The following is a 20694-nucleotide window of genomic DNA, read 5'->3' as shown; positions in this document are numbered from 1 at the left end:
CTGATCTGCAAATTCAGTTAACAGAGATAAAACATATTTTTGATTGAGCAGTTATGAAACACTCTTTTTGTAGAAAATGCAAGAGGAGATTCGGAGCGCTAAGAGGGTAATAGTGGAAAAAGGAATGTCTTCAAATATAAACTACACAGAATCATTCGGTGAAACTTCCTTCTCATCTGTGCATTCAGCTAACAGAATTAAACCATACTTTTGATTGAGCAGATCTGAACACTCTTTCTGTAGAAAATGCAACTGGACATTTGGAGCGCTAAGAGCGTAGTAGTGGAAAAAGGAATATATTCAAATATAAACTACACAGAAGCATTCTGTGAAACTTCTTTCTGATCTGAGCATTCAGCTAACAGAGTTAAACCATACTGTTGATTGAGCAGTTTTGAAACACTCTGTCTGTAGGAAATGCAACTGGACATTCGTAGCGCTAAGTGGGTAATAGTGGAAAAAAGAATATGTTCAAATATAAACTACACAGAAGCATTGTATGAAACTTCTTTCTGTTCTGTGCATTCAACTAAGAGAGTTGAACCTTACTTTTGATTGAGCCATTCTGAAACACTCTTTCTGTAGAAACTGCAATTGGACATTCTGAGCGCTAGGAGGCCTATATTGAGAAAAAGAATGTCTACAAATAAAAACTACACAGAAGAATTGTGTGAAACTTCTTTCTGTTCTGTTTGTTCAACTAAAAGAGTTGAACCTTAGTTTTGATTGAGCCGTTCTGAAACACTCTTTCTGTAGAAAATGCAAGTGGAGATTCGGAGCGCTAAGAGGGTAATAGTGGAAAAAGGAATGTCTCCAAATATAAACTACACAGAATCATTCTGTGAATCTTCTTTCTGATCTGTGCATTCAGCTAACAGAGTTAAACCATACTTTTGATTTAGCAGATCTGAACACTCTTTCTGTAGAAAATGCAACTGGACATTTGGAGCGCTAAGAGAGTTGTAGTGGAAAAAGGAATATATTCAAATATAAACTACACAGAAGCATTCTGTGAAACTTCTTTCTGATCAGAGCATTCAGCTAACAGAGTTAAACCATACATTTGATTGAGCAGTTTTGAAACACTCTGTCTGTAGAAAATGCAACTGAACATTCGTAGCGCTAAGTGGGTAATAGTGGAAAAAAGAATATGTTCAAATATAAACTACACAGAAGCATTGTATGAAACTTCTTTCTGTTCTGTGCATTCAACTAACAGAGTTGAACCTTACTTTTGATTGAGCCGTTCTGAAACACTCTTTCTGTAGAAACTGCAATTGGACATTCTGAGCGCTAAGAGGCCTCTATTGGGAAAAATAATATCTTCAAATAAAAACTACACAGAAGCATTGTGTGAAACTTATTTCTGATATGTTCATTAAGCTAACAGAGTTAAACCATACTTATGATTGCGCAGTTCTGAACACTCCTTCTGTAGAAAATGCAAGTGGAGATTCGGAGCGCGAAGAGGGTAATAGTGGAAAAAGGAATATATTCAAATATAAACTACACAGTAGCATTCTGTGAAAATTCTTTCTGTTCTGTGCATTCAACTAACAGAGTTGAACCTTTCTTTTGATTGAGCCGTTCTGAAACACTCTTTCTGTAGAAACTGCAATTGGACATGCTAAGCGCTAAGAGGCCTACATTGGGGAAAAGAATATCTTCAAATAAAAACTACACAGATGCATTCTGTGAAACTTATTTCTGATCTGCAAATTCAGTTAACAGAGATAAAACATATTTTTGATTGAGCAGTTATGAAACACTCTTTTTGTAGAAAATGCAAGTGGAGATTCGGAGCGCTAAGAGGGTAATAGTGGAAAAAGAAATGATTTCTAATATAAACTACACAGAATCATTCGGTGAAACTTCCTTCTGATCTGTGCATTCAGCTAACAGAGTTAAACCATACTTTTGATTGAGCAGATCTGAACACTCTTTCTGTAGAAAATGCAACTGGACATTTGGAGCGCTAAGAGCGTAGTAGTGGAAAAAGGAATATATTCAAATATAAACTACACAGAAGCATTCTTTGAAACTTCTTTCTGATCTGAGCATTCAGCTAACAGAGTTAAACCATACTTTTGATTGAGCAGTTTTGAAACACTCTGTCTGTAGAAAATGCAACTGGACATTCGTAGCGCTAAGTGGGTAATAGTGGAAAAAAGAATATGTTCAAATATAAACTACACAGAAGCATTGTATGAAACTTCTTTCTGTTCTGTGCATTCAACTAACAGAGTTGAACCTTACTTTTGATTGAGCCGTTTGAAACACTCTTTCTGTAGAAACTGCAATTGGACAATCTGAGCGCTAGGAGGCCTATATTGGGAAAAAGAATATCTACAAATAAAAACTACACAGAAGAATTGTGTGAAACTTCTTTCTGTTCTGTTTGTTCAACTAAAAGAGTTGAAACTTAGTTTTGATTGAGCCGTTCTGAAACACTCTTTCTGTAGAAAATGCAAGTGGAGATTCGGAGCGCTAAGAGGGTAATAGTGGAAAAAGGAATGTCTCCAAATATAAACTATACAGAATCATTCTGTGAAACTTCTTTCTGATCTGTGCATTCAGCTAACAGAGTTAAACCATACTTTTGATTGAGCAGATCTGAACACTCTTTCTGTAGAAAATGCAACTGGACATTTGGAGCGCTAAGAGAGTAGTAATGGAAAAAGGAATATATTCAAATATAAACTACACAGAAGCATTCTGTGAAACTTATTTCTCATCTGAGCATTCAGCTAACAGAGTTAAACCATACTTTTGATTGAGCAGTTTTGAAACACTCTGTCTGTAGAAAATGCAACTGGACATTCGTAGCGCTAAGTGGGTAATAGTGGAAAAAAGAATATGTTCAAATATAAACTACACAGAAGCATTGTATGAAACTTCTTTCTGTTCTGTGCATTCAACAAACAGAGGTGAACCTTACTTTGATTGAGCCTTTCTGAAACACTCTTTCTGTAGAAACTGCAATTGGACATTCTGAGCGCTAAGAGGGCTCTATTGGGAAAAATAATGTCTTCAAATAAAAACTACACAGAAGCATTGTGTGAAACTTATTTCTGATATGTTCATTAAGCTAACAGAGTTAAACCATACTTTTGATTGCGCAGTTCTGAACACTCTTTCTGTAGAAAATGCAAGTGGACATTCGGAGCGCTAAGAGGGTAATAGTGGAAAAAGGAATATATTCAAATATAAACTACACAGTAGCATTCTGTGAAAATTCTTTCTGTTCTGTGCATTCAACTAACAGAGTTGAACCTTACTTTTGATTGAGCCGTTCTGAAACACTCTTTCTGTAGAAAGTGCAATTGGACATGCTAAGCGCTAAGAGGCCTACATTGGGAAAAAGAATATCTTCAAATAAAAACTACACAGATGCATTCTGTGAAACTTATTTCTGATCTGTAAATTCAGTTAACAGAGATAAAACATATTTTTGATTGAGCAGTTATGAAACACTCTTTTTGTAGAAAATGCAAGTGGAGATTCGGAGCGCTAAGAGGGTAATAGTGGAAAAAGGAATGTCTTCAAATATAAACTACACAGAATCATTCGGTGAAACTTCCTTCTGATCTGTGCATTCAGCTAACAGAATTAAACCATACTTTTGATTGAGCAGATCTGAACACTCTTTCTGTAGAAAATGCAACTGGACATTTGGAGCGCTAAGAGCGTAGTAGTGGAAAAAGGAATATATTCAAATATAAACTACACAGAAGCATTCTGTGAAACTTCTTTCTGATCTGAGCATTCAGCTAACAGAGTTAAACCATACTTTTGATTGAGCAGTTTTGAAACACTCTGTCTGTAGAAAATGCAACGGGACATTCGTAGCGCTAAGTGGGTAATAGTGGAAAAAAGAATATGTTCAAATATAAACTACACAGATGCATTGTATGAAACTTCTTTCTGTTCTGTGCATTCAACTAACAGAGTTGAACCTTACTTTTGATTGAGCCATTCTGAAACACTCTTTCTGTAGAAACTGCAATTGGACATTCTGAGCGCTAGGAGGCCTATATTGAGAAAAAGAATGTCTACAAATAAAAACTACACAGAAGAATTGTGTGAAACTTCTTTCTGTTCTGTTTGTTCAACTAAAAGAGTTGAACCTTAGTTTTGATTGAGCCGTTCTGAAACACTCTTTCTGTAGAAAATGCAAGTGGAGATTCGGAGCGCTAAGAGGGTAATAGTGGAAAAAGGAATGTCTCCAAATATAAACTACACAGAATCATTCTGTGAAACTTCTTTCTGATCTGTGCATTCAGCTAACAGAGTTAAACCATACTTTTGATTGCGCAGATCTGAACACTCTTTCTGTAGAAAATGCAACTGGACATTTGGAGCGCTAAGAGAGTTGTAGTGGAAAAAGGAATATATTCAAATATAAACTACACAGAAGCATTCTGTGAAAGTTCTTTCTGATCAGAGCATTCAGCTAACAGAGTTAAACCATACTTTTGATTGAGCAGTTTTGAAACACTCTGTCTGTAGAAAATGCAACTGGACATTCGTAGCGCTAAGTGGGTAATAGTGGAAAAAATAATATGTTCAAATATAAACTACACAGAAGCATTGTATGAAACTTCTTTCTGTTCTGTGCATTCAACTAACAGAGTTGAACCTTACTTTTGATTGAGCCGTTCTGAAACACTCTTTCTGTAGAAACTGCAATTGGACATTCTGAGCGCTAAGAGGCCTCTATTGGGAAAAATAATATCTTCAAATAAAAACTACACAGAAGCATTGTGTGAAACTTATTTCTGATATGTTCATTAAGCTAACAGAGTTAAACCATACTTATGATTGCGCAGTTCTGAACACTCCTTCTGTAGAAAATGCAAGTGGAGATTCGGAGCGCGAAGAGGGTAATAGTGGAAAAAGGAATATATTCAAATATAAACTACACAGTAGCATTCTGTGAAAATTCTTTCTGTTCTGTGCATTCAACTAACAGAGTTGAACCTTACTTTTGATTGAGCCGTTCTGAAACACTCTTTCTGTAGAAACTGCAATTGGACATGCTAAGCGCTAAGAGGCCTACATTGGGGAAAAGAATATCTTCAAATAAAAACTACACAGATGCATTCTGTGAAACTTATTTCTGATCTGCAAATTCAGTTAACAGAGATAAAACATATTTTTGATTGAGCAGTTATGAAACACTCTTTTTGTAGAAAATGCAAGTGGAGATTCGGAGCGCTAAGAGGGTAATAGTGGAAAAAGAAATGATTTCTAATATAAACTACACAGAATCATTCGGTGAAACTTCCTTCTGATCTGTGCATTCAGCTAACAGAGTTAAACCATACTTTTGATTGAGCAGATCTGAACACTCTTTCTGTAGAAAATGCAACTGGACATTTGGAGCGCTAAGAGCGTAGTAGTGGAAAAAGTAATATATTCAAATATAAACTACACAGAAGCATTCTGTGAAACTTCTTTCTGATCTGAGCATTCAGCTAACAGAGTTAAACCATACTTTTGATTGAGCAGTTTTGAAACACTCTGTCTGTAGAAAATGCAACTGGACATTCGTAGCGCTAAGTGGGTAATAGTGAAAAAAGAATATGTTCAAATATAAACTACACAGAAGCATTGTATGAAACTTCTTTCTGTTCTGTGCATTCAACTAACAGAGTTGAACCTTACTTTTGATTGAGCCGTTTGAAACACTCTTTCTGTAGAAACTGCAATTGGACATTCTGAGCGCTAGGAGGCCTATATTGGGAAAAAGAATGTCTACAAATAAAAACTACACAGAAGAATTGTGTGAAACTTCTTTCTGATCTGTTTGTTCAACTAAAAGAGTTGAAACTTAGTTTTGATTGAGCCGTTCTGAAACACTCTTTCTGTAGAAAATGCAAGTGGAGATTCGGAGCGCTAAGAGGGTAATAGTGGAAAAAGGAATGTCTCCAAATATAAACTATACAGAATCATTCTGTGAAACTTCTTTCTGATCTGTGCATTCAGCTAACAGAGTTAAACCATACTTTTGATTGAGCAGATCTGAACACACTTTCTGTAGAAAATGCAACTGGACATTTGGAGCGCTAAGAGAGTAGTAATGGAAAAAGGAATATATTCAAATATAAACTACACAGAAGCATTCTGTGAAACTTCTTTCTGATCTGAGCATTCAGCTAACAGAGTTAAACCATACTTTTGATTGAGCAGTTTTGAAACACTCTGTCTGTAGAAAATGCAACTGGACATTCGTAGCGCTAAGTGGGTAATAGTGGAAAAAAGAATATGTTCAAATATAAACTACACAGAAGCATTGTATGAAACTTCTTTCTGTTCTGTGCATTCAACTAACAGAGGTGAACCTTACTTTTGATTGAGCTTTTCTGAAACACTCTTTCTGTAGAAACTGCAATTGGACATTCTGAGCGCTAAGAGGGCTCTATTGGGAAAAATAATGTCTTCAAATAAAAACTACACAGAAGCATTGTGTGAAACTTATTTCTGATATGTTCATTAAGCTAACAGAGTTAAACCATACTTTTGATTGCGCAGTTCTGAACACTCTTTCTGTAGAAAATGCAAGTGGACATTCGGAGAGCTAAGAGGGTAATAGTGGAAAAAGTAATATATTCAAATATAAACTACACAGTAGCATTCTGTGAAAATTCTTTCTGTTCTGTGCATTCAACTAACAGAGTTGAACCTTACTTTTGATTGAGCCGTTCTGAAACACTCTTTCTGTAGAAACTGCAATTGGACATGCTAAGCGCTAAGAGGCCTACATTGGGAAAAAGAATATCTTCAAATAAAAACTACACAGATGCATTCTGTGAAACTTATTTCTGATCTGTAAATTCAGTTAACAGAGATAAAACATATTTTTCATTGAGCAGTTATGAAACACTCTTTTTGTAGAAAATGCAAGTGGAGATTCGGAGCGCTAAGAGGGTAATAGTGGAAAAAGGAATGTCTTCAAATATAAACTACACAGAATCATTCGGTGAAACTTCCTTCTCATCTGTGCATTCAGCTAACAGAATTAAACCATACTTTTGATTGAGCAGATCTGAACACTCTTTCTGTAGAAAATGCAACTGGACATTTGGAGCGCTAAGAGCGTAGTAGTGGAAAAAGGAATATATTCAAATATAAACTACACAGAAGCATTCTGTGAAACTTCTTTCTGATCTGAGCATTCAGCTAACAGAGTTAAACCATACTGTTGATTGAGCAGTTTTGAAACACTCTGTCTGTAGGAAATGCAACTGGACATTCGTAGCGCTAAGTGGGTAATAGTGGAAAAAAGAATATGTTCAAATATAAACTACACAGAAGCATTGTATGAAACTTCTTTCTGTTCTGTGCATTCAACTAACAGAGTTGAACCTTACTTTTGATTGAGCCGTTCTGAAACACTCTTTCTGTAGAAACTGCAATTGGACATTCTGAGCGCTAAGAGGCCTCTATTGGGAAAAATAATATCTTCAAATAAAAACTACACAGAAGCATTGTGTGAAACTTATTTCTGATATGTTCATTAAGCTAACAGAGTTAAACCATACTTATGATTGCGCAGTTCTGAACACTCCTTCTGTAGAAAATGCAAGTGGAGATTCGGAGCGCGAAGAGGGTAATAGTGGAAAAAGGAATATATTCAAATATAAACTACACAGTACCATTCTGTGAAAATTCTTTCTGTTCTGTGCATTCAACTAACAGAGTTGAACCTTTCTTTTGATTGAGCCGTTCTGAAACACTCTTTCTGTAGAAACTGCAATTGGACATGCTAAGCGCTAAGAGGCCTACATTGGGGAAAAGAATATCTTCAAATAAAAACTACACAGATGCATTCTGTGAAACTTATTTCTGATCTGCAAATTCAGTTAACAGAGATAAAACATATTTTTGATTGAGCAGTTATGAAACACTCTTTTTGTAGAAAATGCAAGAGGAGATTCGGAGCGCTGAGAGGGTAGTAGTGGAAAAAGAAATGATTTCTAATATAAACTACACAGAATCATTCGGTGAAACTTCCTTCTGATCTGTGAATTCAGCTAACAGAGTTAAACCATACTTTTGATTGAGCAGATCTGAACACTCTTTCTGTAGAAAATGCAACTGGACATTTGGAGCGCTAAGAGCGTAGTAGTGGAAAAAGTAATATATTCAAATATAAACTACACAGAAGCATTCTTTGAAACTTCTTTCTGATCTGAGCATTCAGCTAACAGAGTTAAACCATACTTTTGATTGAGCAGTTTTGAAACACTCTGTCTGTAGAAAATGCAACTGGACATTCGTAGCGCTAAGTGGGTAATAGTGGAAAAAAGAATATGTTCAAATATAAACTACACAGAAGCATTGTATGAAACTTCTTTCTGTTCTGTGCATTCAACTAACAGAGTTGAACCTTACTTTTGATTGAGCCGTTTGAAACACTCTTTCTGTAGAAACTGCAATTGGACATTCTGAGCGCTAGGAGGCCTATATTGGGAAAAAGAATATCTACAAATAAAAACTACACAGAAGAATTGTGTGAAACTTCTTTCTGTTCTGTTTGTTCAACTAAAAGAGTTGAAACTTAGTTTTGATTGAGCCGTTCTGAAACACTCTTTCTGTAGAAAATGCAAGTGGAGATTCGGAGCGCTAAGAGGGTAATAGTGGAAAAAGGAATGTCTCCAAATATAAACTATACAGAATCATTCTGTGAAACTTCTTTCTGATCTGTGCATTCAGCTAACAGAGTTAAACCATACTTTTGATTGAGCAGATCTGAACACTCTTTCTGTAGAAAATGCAACTGGACATTTGGAGCGCTAAGAGAGTAGTAATGGAAAAAGGAATATATTCAAATATAAACTACACAGAAGCATTCTGTGAAACTTATTTCTGATCTGAGCATTCAGCTAACAGAGTTAAACCATACTTTTGATTGAGCAGTTTTTAAACACTCTGTCTGTAGAAAATGCAACGGGACATTCGTAGCGCTAAGTGGGTAATAGTGGAAAAAAGAATATGTTCAAATATAAACTACACAGAAGCATTGTATGAAACTTCTTTCTGTTCTGTGCATTCAACTAACAGAGTTGAACCTTACTTTTGATTGAGCCGTTCTGAAACACTCTTTCTGTAGAAACTGCAATTGGACATTCTGAGCGCTAAGAGGCCTCTATTGGGAAAAATAATATCTTCAAATAAAAACTACACAGAAGCATTGTGTGAAACTTATTTCTGATATGTTCATTAAGCTAACAGAGTTAAACCATACTTATGATTGCGCAGTTCTGAACACTCCTTCTGTAGAAAATGCAAGTGGAGATTCGGAGCGCGAAGAGGGTAATAGTGGAAAAAGGAATATATTCAAATATAAACTACACAGTACCATTCTGTGAAAATTCTTTCTGTTCTGTGCATTCAACTAACAGAGTTGAACCTTTCTTTTGATTGAGCCGTTCTGAAACACTCTTTCTGTAGAAACTGCAATTGGACATGCTAAGCGCTAAGAGGACTACATTGGGGAAAAGAATATCTTCAAATAAAAACTACACAGATGCATTCTGTGAAACTTATTTCTGATCTGCAAATTCAGTTAACAGAGATAAAACATATTTTTGATTGAGCAGTTATGAAACACTCTTTTTGTAGAAAATGCAAGAGGAGATTCGGAGCGCTAAGAGGGTAATAGTGGAAAAAGAAATGATTTCTAATATAAACTACACAGAATCATTCGGTGAAACTTCCTTCTGATCTGTGAATTCAGCTAACAGAGTTAAACCATACTTTTGATTGAGCAGATCTGAACACTCTTTCTGTAGAAAATGCAACTGGACATTTGGAGCGCTAAGAGCGTAGTAGTGGAAAAAGTAATATATTCAAATATAAACTACACAGAAGCATTCTTTGAAACTTCTTTCTGATCTGAGCATTCAGCTAACAGAGTTAAACCATACTTTTGATTGAGCAGTTTTGAAACACTCTGTCTGTAGAAAATGCAACTGGACATTCGTAGCGCTAAGTGGGTAATAGTGGAAAAAAGAATATGTTCAAATATAAACTACACAGAAGCATTGTATGAAACTTCTTTCTGTTCTGTGCATTCAACTAACAGAGTTGAACCTTACTTTTGATTGAGCCGTTTGAAACACTCTTTCTGTAGAAACTGCAATTGGACATTCTGAGCGCTAGGAGGCCTATATTGGGAAAAAGAATATCTACAAATAAAAACTACACAGAAGAATTGTGTGAAACTTCTTTCTGTTCTGTTTGTTCAACTAAAAGAGTTGAAACTTAGTTTTGATTGAGCCGTTCTGAAACACTCTTTCTGTAGAAAATGCAAGTGGAGATTCGGAGCGCTAAGAGGGTAATAGTGGAAAAAGGAATGTCTCCAAATATAAACTATACAGAATCATTCTGTGAAACTTCTTTCTGATCTGTGCATTCAGCTAACAGAGTTAAACCATACTTTTGATTGAGCAGATCTGAACACTCTTTCTGTAGAAAATGCAACTGGACATTTGGAGCGCTAAGAGAGTAGTAATGGAAAAAGGAATATATTCAAATATAAACTACACAGAAGCATTCTGTGAAACTTATTTCTGATCTGAGCATTCAGCTAACAGAGTTAAACCATACTTTTGATTGAGCAGTTTTGAAACACTCTGTCTGTAGAAAATGCAACGGGACATTCGTAGCGCTAAGTGGGTAATAGTGGAAAAAAGAATATGTTCAAATATAAACTACACAGAAGCATTGTATGAAACTTCTTTCTGTTCTGTGCATTCAACTAACAGAGGTGAACCTTACTTTTGATTGAGCTTTTCTGAAACACTCTTTCTGTAGAAACTGCAATTGGACATTCTGAGCGCTAAGAGGGCTCTATTGGGAAAAATAATGTCTTCAAATAAAAACTACACAGAAGCATTGTGTGAAACTTATTTCTGATATGTTCATTAAGCTAACAGAGTTAAACCATACTTTTGATTGCGCAGTTCTGAACACTCTTTCTGTAGAAAATGCAAGTGGACATTCGGAGAGCTAAGAGGGTAATAGTGGAAAAAGGAATATATTCAAATATAAACTACACAGTAGCATTCTGTGAAAATTCTTTCTGTTCTGTGCATTCAACTAACAGAGTTGAACCTTACTTTTGATTGAGCCGTTCTGAAACACTCTTTCTGTAGAAACTGCAATTGGACATGCTAAGCGCTAAGAGGCCTACATTGGGAAAAAGAATATCTTCAAATAAAAACTACACAGATGCATTCTGTGAAACTTATTTCTGATCTGTAAATTCAGTTAACAGAGATAAAACATATTTTTCATTGAGCAGTTATGAAACACTCTTTTTGTAGAAAATGCAAGTGGAGATTCGGAGCGCTAAGAGGGTAATAGTGGAAAAAGGAATGTCTTCAAATATAAACTACACAGAATCATTCGGTGAAACTTCCTTCTCATCTGTGCATTCAGCTAACAGAATTAAACCATACTTTTGATTGAGCAGATCTGAACACTCTTTCTGTAGAAAATGCAACAGGACATTTGGAGCGCTAAGAGCGTAGTAGTGGAAAAAGGAATATATTCAAATATAAACTACACAGAAGCATTCTGTGAAACTTCTTTCTGATCTGAGCATTCAGCTAACAGAGTTAAACCATACTGTTGATTGAGCAGTTTTGAAACACTCTGTCTGTAGGAAATGCAACTGGACATTCGTAGCGCTAAGCGGGTAATAGTGGAAAAAAGAATATGTTCAAATATAAACTACACAGAAGCATTGTATGAAACTTCTTTCTGTTCTGTGCATTCAACTAACAGAGTTGAACCTTACTTTTGATTGAGCCGTTCTGAAACACTCTTTCTGTAGAAACTGCAATTGGACATTCTGAGCGCTAAGAGGCCTCTATTGGGAAAAATAATATCTTCAAATAAAAACTACACAGAAGCATTGTGTGAAACTTATTTCTGATATGTTCATTAAGCTAACAGAGTTAAACCATACTTATGATTGCGCAGTTCTGAACACTCCTTCTGTAGAAAATGCAAGTGGAGATTCGGAGCGCGAAGAGGGTAATAGTGGAAAAAGGAATATATTCAAATATAAACTACACAGTACCATTCTGTGAAAATTCTTTCTGTTCTGTGCATTCAACTAACAGAGTTGAACCTTTCTTTTGATTGAGCCGTTCTGAAACACTCTTTCTGTAGAAACTGCAATTGGACATGCTAAGCGCTAAGAGGCCTACATTGGGGAAAAGAATATCTTCAAATAAAAACTACACAGATGCATTCTGTGAAACTTATTTCTGATCTGCAAATTCAGTTAACAGAGATAAAACATATTTTTGATTGAGCAGTTATGAAACACTCTTTTTGTAGAAAATGCAAGAGGAGATTCGGAGCGCTGAGAGGGTAATAGTGGAAAAAGAAATGATTTCTAATATAAACTACACAGAATCATTCGGTGAAACTTCCTTCTGATCTGTGAATTCAGCTAACAGAGTTAAAACATACTTTTGATTGAGCAGATCTGAACACTCTTTCTGTAGAAAATGCAACTGGACATTTGGAGCGCTAAGAGCGTAGTAGTGGAAAAAGTAATATATTCAAATATAAACTACACAGAAGCATTCTTTGAAACTTCTTTCTGATCTGAGCATTCAGCTAACAGAGTTAAACCATACTTTTGATTGAGCAGTTTTGAAACACTCTGTCTGTAGAAAATGCAACTGGACATTCGTAGCGCTAAGTGGGTAATAGTGGAAAAAAGAATATGTTCAAATATAAACTACACAGAAGCATTGTATGAAACTTCTTTCTGTTCTGTGCATTCAACTAACAGAGTTGAACCTTACTTTTGATTGAGCCGTTTGAAACACTCTTTCTGTAGAAACTGCAATTGGACATTCTGAGCGCTAGGAGGCCTATATTGGGAAAAAGAATATCTACAAATAAAAACTACACAGAAGAATTGTGTGAAACTTCTTTCTGTTCTGTTTGTTCAACTAAAAGAGTTGAAACTTAGTTTTGATTGAGCCGTTCTGAAACACTCTTTCTGTAGAAAATGCAAGTGGAGATTCGGAGCGCTAAGAGGGTAATAGTGGAAAAAGGAATGTCTCCAAATATAAACTATACAGAATCATTCTGTGAAACTTCTTTCTGATCTGTGCATTCAGCTAACAGAGTTAAACCATACTTTTGATTGAGCAGATCTGAACACTCTTTCTGTAGAAAATGCAACTGGACATTTGGAGCGCTAAGAGAGTAGTAATGGAAAAAGGAATATATTCAAATATAAACTACACAGAAGCATTCTGTGAAACTTATTTCTGATCTGAGCATTCAGCTAACAGAGTTAAACCATACTTTTGATTGAGCAGTTTTGAAACACTCTGTCTGTAGAAAATGCAACGGGACATTCGTAGCGCTAAGTGGGTAATAGTGGAAAAAAGAATATGTTCAAATATAAACTACACAGAAGCATTGTATGAAACTTCTTTCTGTTCTGTGCATTCAACTAACAGAGTTGAACCTTACTTTTTATTGAGCCATTCTGAAACACTCTTTCTGTAGAAACTGCAATTGGACATTCTGAGCGCTAGGAGGCCTATATTGGGAAAAAGAATGTCTACAAATAAAAACTACACAGAAGAATTGTGTGAAACTTCTTTCTGTTCTGTTTGTTCAACTAAAAGAGTTGAACCATAGTTTTGATTGAGCCGTTCTGAAACACTCTTTCTGTAGAAAATGCAAGTGGAGATTCGGAGCGCTAAGAGGGTAATAGTGGAAAAAGAATGTCTCCAAATATAAACTACACAGAATCATTCTGTGAAACTTCTTTCTGATCTGTGCATTCAGCTAACAGAGTTAAACCATACTTTTGATTGAGCAGATCTGAACACTCTTTCTGTAGAAAATGCAACTGGACATTTGGAGCGCTAAGAGCGTAGTAGTGGAAAAAGGAATATATTCAAATATAAACTACACAGAAGCATTCTGTGAAACTTCTTTCTGATCTGAGCATTCAGCTAACAGAGTTAAACCATACTTTTGATTGAGCAGTTTTGAAACACTCTGTCAGTAGAAAATGCAACTGGACATTCGTAGCGCTAAGTGGGTAATAGTGGATAAAAGAATATGTTCAAATATAAACTACACAGAAGCATTGTATGAAACTTCTTTCTGTTCTGTGCATTCAACTAACAGAGTTGAACCTTACTTTTGATTGAGCCTTTCTGAAACACTCTTTCTGTAGAAACTGCAATTGGACATTCTGAGCGCTAAGAGGCCTCTATTGGGAAAAATAATATCTTCAAATAAAAACTACACAGAAGCATTGTGTGAAACTTATTTCTGATATGTTCATTAAGCTAACAGAGTTAAACCATACTTTTGATTGCGCAGTTCTGAACAATCTTTCTGTAGAAAATGCAAGTGGACATTCGGAGCGCTAAGAGGGTAACAGTGGAAAAAGGAATATATTCAAATATAAACTACACAGTAGCATTCAGTGAAAATTCTTTCTGTTCTGTGCATTCAACTAACAGAGTTGAACCTTACTTTTGATTGAGCCGTTCTGAAACACTCTTTCTGTAGAAACTGCAATTGTACATGCTAAGCGCTAAGAGGCCTACATTGGGAAAAATAATATCTTCAAATAAAAACTACACAGATGCATTCTGTGAAACTTATTTCTGATCTGTAAATTCAGTTAACAGAGATAAAACATATTTTTGATTGAGCAGTTATGAAACACTCTTTCTGTAGAAAATGCAAGCGGAGATTCGGAGCGCTAAGAGGGTAATAGTGGAAAAAGGAATGTCTCCAAATATAAACTACACAGAATCATTCTGTGAAACTTCTTTCTGATCTGTGCATTCAGCTAACAGAGTTAAACCATACTTTTGATTGAGCAGATCTGAACACTCTTTCTGTAGAAAATGCAACTGGACATTTGGAGCGCTAAGAGAGTAGTAGTGGAAAAAGGAATATATTCAAATATAAACTACACAGAAGCATTCTGTGAAACTTCTTTCTGATCTGAGCATTCAGCTAACAGATTTAAACCATACTTTTGATTGAGCAGTTTTGAAACACTCTGTCTGTAGAAAATGCAACTGGACATTCGTAGCGCTAAGTGGGTAATAGTGGAAAAAAGAATATGTTCAAATATAAACTACACAGAAGCATTGTATGAAACTTCTTTCTGTTCTGTGCATTCAACTAACAGAGTTGAACCTTACTTTTGATTGAGCCGTTCTGAAACACTCTTTCTGTAGAAACTGCAATTGGACATTCTGAGCACTAGGAGGCCTATATTGAGAAAAAGAATATCTACAAATAAAAACTACACAGAAGAATTTTGTGAAACTTTTTTCTGTTCTGTTTGTTCAACTAAAAGAGTTGAACCTTAGTTTTGATTGAGCCGTTCTGAAACACTCTTTCTGTAGAAAATGCAAGTGGAGATTCGGAGCGCTAAGAGGGTAATAGTGGAAAAAGGAATGTCTCCAAATATAAACTACACAGAATCATTCTGTGAAACTTCTTTCTGATCTGTGCATTCAGCTAACAGAGTTAAACCATACTTTTGATTGAGCAGATCTGAACACTCTTTCTGTAGAAAATGCAACGGGACATTTGGAGCGCTAAGAGAGTAGTAGTGGAAAAAGGAATATATTCAAATATAAACTACACAGAAGCATTCTGTGAAACTTCTTTCTGATCTGAGCATTCAGCTAACAGAGTAAAACCATACTTTTGATTGAGCAGTTTTGAAACACTCTGTCTGTAGAAAATGCAACTGGACATTCGAAGCGCTAAGTGGGTAATAGTGGAAAAAAGAATATGTTCAAATATAAACTACACAGAAGCATTGTATGAAACTTCTTTCTGTTCTGTGCATTCAACTAACAGAGTTGAACCTTACTTTTGATTGAGCCGTTCTGAAACACTCTTTCTGTAGAAATTGCAATTGGACATTCTGAGCGCTAAGAGGCCTATATTGGGAAAAAGAATGTCTACAAATAAAAACTACACAGAAGAATTGTGTGAAACTTCTTTCTGTTCTGTTTGTTCAACTAAAAGAGTTGAACCTTAGTTTTGATTGAGCTGTTCTGAAACACTCTTTCTGTAGAAAATGCAAGTGGAGATTCGGAGCACTAAGAGGGTAATAGTGGAAAAAGGAATGTCTACAAATATAAACTACACAGAATCATTCTGTGAAACTTCTTTCTGATCTGTGCATTCAGCTAACAGAGTTAAACCATACTTTTGATTGAGCAGATCTGAACACTCTTTCTGTAGAAAATGCAACTGGACATTTGGAGCGCTAAGAGAATAGTAGTGGAAAAAGGAATATATTCAAATATAAACTACACAGAAGCATTCTGTGAAACTTCTTTCTGATCTGAGCATTCAGCTAACAGAGTTAAACCATACTTTTGATTGAGCAGTTTTGAAACACTCTGTCTGTAGAAAATGCAACTGGACATTCGTAGCGTTAAGTGGGTAATAGTGGAAAAAAGAATATGTTCAAATATAAACTACACAGAAGCATTGTATGAAACTACTTTCTGTTCTGTGCATTCAACTAACAGAGTTGAACCTTACTTTTGATTGAGCCTTTCTGAAACACTCTTTCTGTAGAAACTGCAATTGGACATTCTGAGCGCTAAGAGGCCTATATTGGGAAAAATAATATCTTCAAATAAAAACTACACAGAAGCATTGTGTGAAACTTATTTCTGATATGTTCATTAAGCTAACAGAGTTAAACCATACTTTTGATTGCGCAGTTCTGAACACTCTTTCTGTAGAAAATGCAAGTGGACATTCGGAGCGCTAAGAGGGTAATAGTGGAAAAAGGAATATATTCAAATATAAACTACACAGTAGCATTCTGTGAAAATTCTTTCTGTTCTGTGCATTCAACTAACAGAGTTGAACCTTACTTTTGATTGAGCCTTTCTGAAACACTCTTTCTGTAGAAACTGCATTTGGACATTCTGAGCGCTAAGAGGCCTATATTGGGAAAAATAATATCTTCAAATAAAAACTACACAGAAGCATTGTGTGAAACTTATTTCTGATATGTTCATTAAGCTAACAGAGTTAAACCATACTTTTGATTGCGCAGTTCTGAACAATCTTTCTGTAGAAAATGCAAGTGGACATTCGGAGCGCTAAGAGGGTAATAGTGGAAAAAGGAATATATTCAAATATAAACTACACAGTAGCATTCTGTGAAAATTCTTTCTGTTCTGTGCATTCAACTAACAGAGTTGAACCTTACTTTTGATTGAGCCGTTCTGAAACACTCTTTCTGTAGAAACTGCAATTGGACATTCTAAGCGCTAAGAGGCCTACATTGGGAAAAGGAATATCTTCAAATAAAAACTACACAGATGCATTCTGTGAAACTTATTTCTGATCTGTAAATTCAGTTAACAGAGATAAAACATATTTTTGATTGAGCAGTTATGAAACACACTTTTTGTAGAAAATGCAAGTGGAGATTCGGAGCGCTAAGAGGGTAATAGTGGAAAAAGGAATGTCTTCAAATATAAACTACACAGAATCATTCGGTGAAACTTCCTTCTGATCTGTGCATTCAGCTAACAGAGTTAAACCATACTTTTGATTGAGCAGATCTGAACACTCTTTCTGTAGAAAATGCAACTGGACATTTGGAGCGCTAAGAGAGTAGTAGTGGAAAAAGGAATATATTCAAATATAAACTACACAGAAGCATTCTGTGAAACTTCTTTCTGATCTGAGCATTCAGCTAACAGATTTAAACCATACTTTTGATTGAGCAGTTTTGAAACACTCTGTCTGTAGAAAATGCAACTGGACATTCGTAGCGCTAAGTGGGTAATAGTGGAAAAAAAATATGTTCAAATATAAACTACACAGAAGCATTGTATGAAACTTCTTTCTGTTCTGTGCATTCAACTAACAGAGTTGAACCTTACTTTTGATTGAGCCGTTCTGAAACACTCTTTCTGTAGAAACTGCAATTGGACATTCTGAGCGCTAAGAGGCCTATATTGGGAGAAAGAATGTCTACAAATAAAAACTACACAGAAGAATTGTGTGAAACTTCTTTCTGTTCTGTTTGTTCAACTAAAAGAGTTGAACCTTAGTTTTGATTGAGCTGTTCTGAAACACTCTTTCTGTAGAAAATGCAAGTGGAGATTCGGAGCACTAAGAGGGTAATAGTGGAAAAAGGAATGTCTACAAATATAAACTACACAGAATCATTCTGTGAAACTTCTTTCTGATCTGTGCATTCAGCTAACAGAGTTAAACCATACTTTTGATTGAGCAGATCTGAACACTCTTTCTGTAGAAAATGCAACTGGACATTTGGAGCGCTAAGAGAGTAGTAGTGGAAAAAGGAATATATTCAAATATAAACTACACAGAAGCATTCTGTGAAACTTCTTTCTGATCTGAGCATTCAGCTAACAGAGTTAAACCATACTTTTGATTGAGCAGTTTTGAAACACTCTGTCTGTAGATAATGCAACTGGACATTCGTAGCGCTAAGTGGGTAATAGTGGAAAAAAGAATATGCTCAAATATAAACTACACAGAAGCATTGTATGAAACTACTTTCTGTTCTGTGCATTCAACTAACAGAGTTGAACCTTACTTTTGATTGAGCCTTTCTGAAACACTCTTTCTGTAGAAACTGCAATTGGACATTCTGAGCGCTAAGAGGCCTATATTGGGAAAAATAATATCTTCAAATAAAAACTACACAGAAGCATTGTGTGAAACTTATTTCTGATATGTTCATTAAGCTAACAGAGTTAAACCATACTTTTGATTGCGCAGTTCTGAACACTCTTTCTGTAGAAAATGCAAGTGGACATTCGGAGCGCTAAGAGGGTAATAGTGGAAAAAGGAATATATTCAAATATAAACTACACAGTAGCATTCTGTGAAAATTCTTTCTGTTCTGTGCATTCAACTAACAGAGTTGAACCTTACTTTTGATTGAGCCGTTCTGAAACACTCGTTCTGTAGAAACTGCAATAGGACATGCTAAGCGCTAAGAGGCCTACATTGAGAAAAAGAATATCTTCAAATAAAAACTACACAGATGCATTCTGTGAAACATATTTCTGATCTGTAAATTCAGTTAACAGAGATAAAACATATTTTTGATTGAGCAGTTATGAAACACTCTTTTTGTAGAAAATGCAAGTGGAGATTCGGAGCGCTAAGAGGGTAATAGTGGAAAAAGGAATGTCTTCAAATATAAACTACACAGAATCATTTGGTGAAACTTCTTTCTGATCTGTGCATTCAGCTAACAGAGTTAAACCATACTTTTGATTGAGCAGATCTGAACACTCTTTCTGTAGAAAATGCAACTGGACATTTGGAGCGCTAAGAGCGTAGTAGTGGAAAAAGGAATATATTCAAATATAAACTACACAGAAGCATTCTGTGAAACTTCTTTCTGATCTGAGCATTCAGCTAACAGAGTTAAACCATACTTTTGATTGAGCAGTTTTGAAACACTCTGTCTGTAGAAAATGCAACTGGACATTCGTAGCGCTAAGTGGGTAATAGTGGAAAAAAGAATATGTTCAAATATAAACTACACAGAAGCATTGTATGAAACTCCTTTCTGTTCTGTGCATTCAACTAACAGAGTTGAACCTTACTTTTGATTGAGCCTTTCTGAAACACTCTTTCTGTAGAAACTGCAATTGGACATTCTGAGCGCTAAGAGGCCTATATTGGGAAAAATAATATCTTCAAATAAAAACTACACAGAAGCATTGTGTGAAACTTATTTCTGATATGTTCATTAAGCTAACAGAGTTAAACCATACTTTTGATTGCGCAGTTCTGAACACTCCTTCTGTAGAAAATGCAAGTGGAGATTCGGAGCGCTAAGAGGGTAATAGTGGAAAAAGGAATATATTCAAATATAAACTACAGAGTAGCATTCTGTGAAAATTCTTTCTGTTCTGTGCATTCAACTAACAGAGTTGAACCTTACTTTTGATTGAGCCGTTCTGAAACACTCTTTCTGTAGAAACTGCAATTGGACATTCTGAGCGCTAGGAGGCCTATATTGAGAAAAAGAATGTCTACAAATAAAAACTACACAGAAGAATTGTGTGAAACTTCTTTCTGTTCTGTTTGTTCAACTAAAAGAGTTGAACCTTAGTTTTGATTGAGCCGTTCTGAAACACTCTTTCTGTAGAAAATACAAGTGGAGATTCGGAGCGCTAAGAGGGTAATAGTGGAAAAAGGAATGTCTCCAAATATAAACTACACAGAATCATTCTGTGAAACTTCTTTCTGATCTGTGCATTCAGCTAACAGAGTTAAACCATACTTTTGATTGAGCAGATCTGAACACTCTTTCTGTAGAAAATGCAACTGGACATTTGGAGCGCTAAGAGAGTAGTAGTGGAAAAAGGAATATATTCAAATATAAACTACATAGAAGCATTCTGTGAAACTTCTTTCTGATCTGAGCATTCAGCTAACAGAGTTAAACCATACTTTTGATTGAGCAGTTTTGAAACACTCTGTCTGTAGAAAATGCAACTGGACATTCGTAGCGCTAAGTGGGTAATAGTGGAAAAAAGAATATGTTCAAATATAAACTACACAGAAGCATTGTATGAAACTTCTTTCTGTTCTGTGCATTCAACTAACAGAGTTGAAGCTTACTTTTGATTGAGC

Source organism: Symphalangus syndactylus, chromosome 12 (genome assembly GCF_028878055.3).
Source record: "Symphalangus syndactylus isolate Jambi chromosome 12, NHGRI_mSymSyn1-v2.1_pri, whole genome shotgun sequence".
Classification (NCBI taxonomy): Eukaryota; Metazoa; Chordata; class Mammalia; order Primates; family Hylobatidae; genus Symphalangus; species Symphalangus syndactylus.
This window is presented reverse-complemented; position numbering follows the sequence as displayed.